Source organism: Mustela erminea, chromosome 18 (genome assembly GCF_009829155.1).
Source record: "Mustela erminea isolate mMusErm1 chromosome 18, mMusErm1.Pri, whole genome shotgun sequence".
Lineage (NCBI taxonomy): Eukaryota > Metazoa > Chordata > Mammalia > Carnivora > Mustelidae > Mustela > Mustela erminea.
In genome coordinates, this window is record NC_045631.1 from 32884432 (window position 1) to 32888133 (window position 3702).

Below are 3702 nucleotides of genomic sequence, written 5' to 3' on the forward strand. Positions count from 1 at the left end.
TTTTTAAGTTTGTTGAGTACAGTTGACACACAATATTACAGTAGTTTCAGGTATACAACATAGTGATTCAACATCTCTATACACTTACCTATTAGGCTATGCTCACCACACCTGTAGCTACCATATGTCACCGTGTAATTATTATAGTACCATTAACTCCATTCCCTGCGCTGTTCTTTTAACTCCTGTGATGTACTCTTTCCATCCCTGGAGGCCTCTGTCTCCCACAAAAATAGGGAACACTCCGTGAATCTGTGCGTCATCTTTGCACAGGGGCCATGCTAATCTTCTCCATACTGTTTTGATATTAGTATATGCGCTGCCAAAGAGAACACCAGTGCTCCCCATTCTTAAAGAATGAACACCTTTCATACACCTCATCTTTACCATATTTGCCTGTTTTATGAGCAGCTCACATGTTAAATGTTCAGTAAACGGGTATCAAACATATGACTGAGTGAGTGATTAAATGAATGATCTGTGGCGTGTGTCAGTCCACGTTGCCTCTATGCAAATATGCTTGGAAGCATTGAGATAAAAACAGCATGATTTTTTCCCCCCCCGGAGAAAACTCCCAGTAGAATAGTAAAAATAGAAAAGAAAAAATAGGAGCCCCAATATCTCAGACCTCTGTGTACCTGTGGCTACAATATAAGACCATAATTCTTTTTCATATGTTAATTATGGTCGTATAAGATAACTTTGGCTTGCTCACTCTCTCCTCCTCTTCCTCCTTCCTTTTCTTCTCCTTCTCTTCATGTAGCTGCTACTACCCTCCCTCACGGCTCCTGCATCGACTACCCTCCCTCACGGCTCCTGCATCGACTACCCTCCCTCACGGCTCCTGCATCGACTACCCTCCCTCACTCTTCTGTACTACTAAGCAGAGGGAGCACTACTCAAGGACCAGGAAACTGTTCTTCTCTGCATCACTTTTCCCACAGATGAGCACAGAACTTCTCTAATTTTCTGTTCCTCTGATACCAAATTGTAACCACTAATAACGTTTTACGGAATAGTCAGAGATCCTGGAAGGGAAGTAAACAAAGCCACACACAGAAAACTACTAGGCAAGCACAGAGCTCTCCTAGACTACTTTCTAGGCTGGTTTGGTGTCTTTCTGATATGTTTCCATAACACTTAACTGCATTGGATGTGCTCTAAGATTCTCTTTCGCCAGGAGTCTGGGTCATATTAAACTTCTGTCTAGGGCTTATTTACCTACATCCTCACTTCTTGACCCAAGATGGACTTTTTACAAAAATAATATGTTCACTCATTCAACAAATACACATTTAGTACCTGCTCCTAACAGGTACCAGACACTGAATCAAACCGATGTCAAACTGTTGTCAAATAAATCCTAACCCAGTAGAACAACAAAAATAAAGCCCTTTTATACTGTTAGCCAGAAGGTTGGGATAAAAGTGAGACTGTTCCTTCATTTTGGTACTTACGGAGGTATAGCCACTTAGGTTAGTTATGAAGGGGGGAAATGGGACAAGAAACAGGAAGGTGAGGTGGGGTAAGACTGATTTTAGTTAATAGTTCTCAGAAGTAGATGACCTCAGTGAGAAAGTCTAAGAAAATACACTCTGTGAGTTCTAGTTTAACAAGGAGAAAAGACGAGTCAATATAATCCAGGGAAACATATTTTGAGGTTTTGGGTATATGAGCATAGGCCTACCCACATGTGTGAACACACACACACACACACACACACACACACACACACACACACACAATCCTTTATGCTTGGGGTTTGCAACCCCTGGTAAGGTATTGCAGAAAAGATAATAACACTTGACACAAACTAACTCTGTGTTCTCGTAAGCTTGTATTCTACTGGTTACTAACAGTAGGAATTTCAGTACCCAGCAAAAGCCTGGGATCCTGAAAAAAAAAATTTTTTTTTTTAAATTTTATTTATATATTAGAGAGAAAGAGTGCATGAGAGAGAGAGAGAGAAGAGAGAGCAGGGGCAGAAGGAGAGGGAGAAGCGGACTACCCAAGGAACAGGGAGCCCAGTGTGGGACTTGATCCCAGGACCCTAGGATCATGACCCAAGTGAAGGCAGATAGATGCTTAACGAACTGAGCCACCCAGGCACCGCCTAAAGAAAAATTCTGAGTACTGCTGTATGATGCATTTCTCAAAATCTGTATTACTTTGGCCAATTCAATGTACAGTGCTCTAACTTGTTTGTAGAAGGGATATTGGAATTCAGACAAGAGAGACTAAATCTTCTTGGAGAAGTCAAGAAAGTATATAGAGGAATGTTAACAGTTGACTTTGGTCTTGAAAGATTGAGAAGACATTCACTGGGCAAGAAAGAAGAGAAAGGTTATTTAAGAAGAGAAAAATGACATGATCAGATCTGTGTTTTAGAAAGGAATGATTTGGAAAAGGAAATGACAGGATATGGGATGATAAATGAAACAGCCATGGGATCCTTGCAAGAAAAAAGAAATGGGGGTTGAAGGAAACCATTAACAATGGAGATAGAAACAAACATACTGGAGTGACATTTAAGAGATAGACTTGACAGTTTCTTGTTTCAAAGGGGGTCTAGGAAAGAAGAAAGAACCAAAGATGGCTCTGAGATGTATAGGGGGATTAAAATTGAAAAGCAAAGGTGATTTGGATATGTCAGGACAAAGTTCTGTTTTTAATGCCAAGGTACTTGCGGGATCCCCGCGTAGGGTCAGTGGGCATGTATAGCTGGTATCATGGAAGAAAAAATCAAGGTTAAAGATAAAGATTGGGAGTCACTGACACATAGAGGTAGTTGATACCACATCAGAATGTGGTATTGCAAAAGAATAACTTACTGACTCAAAGGATATGAAAGGTAAAGTTGAGCTTCAGAAGGAAATGGAAATGCATAAATAGCAAACAACGACAGTGAGAGAGAGATCCTTTGAACCAAGGTTCGTCATTTGTTCTTTCATCTCCATTGAGTTAATTCAGGAAACAGTGTTTGTGGATTCCATCAGAATGCATCAGTCAACTTCCAACTCTTTTTTCAAACTATTTTTTATTATGTTATGTTAGGCACCAGACAGTACGTCATTAAGTTTTGATGTAGTGTTTCAAGGTTCATTGTTTACCTATAACACCCAGTGCTCCATGCAATTCGTGCTCTCCTTAATACACATCACCAGGCTCACCTATTCTCCCATCCCCATGCCTTGTAAAAGTCTCAGTTTGTTTTTTGGAGTCTGCAGTGTCTCATGGTTCTTCTCCGCCTCACTTTTCCCTTCCTTCTCATAATGTTGAACTCTTGCAGGAGGTTGGATCAGGCTGCTTCTAACACAGGATATAGATGTGTTCATCAATTAGCAGCCACCCATTACCATATAATAGCACTTAATAGTCCTGCATTGATGTTCTCCATCTGCCTCGAGATGTTGTCTTGTTTTTAAGAGGTAATTTTAATATACAAATGATTGCCAGTTAACAACTGACCTGAATGTCACACCTGCATTTAACACATATTATGGAAAGAAAAAAGAACTTCAAAAGGACATGGAAAGATGCGGTGGGATCTGTTAATATACAATGAATGAAAGTGTGTTATTGAAGTCTGTGACAATTAACACATCCGTATTTCAGGGCAAATTACCAATTCCTATCAGAGAAGATCACTTGTGCCATTCAATTAATACACAATGAAAACAGAGCTATAGGAAATGAATTTAT

General features: G+C 40.0%; 1 non-coding gene across 1 annotated transcript; it reads right to left on the reverse strand.

The window, feature by feature from the left end:
- Positions 1-228: 228 nt before the first annotated feature.
- Positions 229-335, reverse strand: LOC116578570. The gene has a single exon (XR_004280942.1). It is a non-coding gene; the product is annotated as a U6 spliceosomal RNA (small nuclear RNA).
- Positions 336-3702: the final 3367 nt, after the last annotated feature.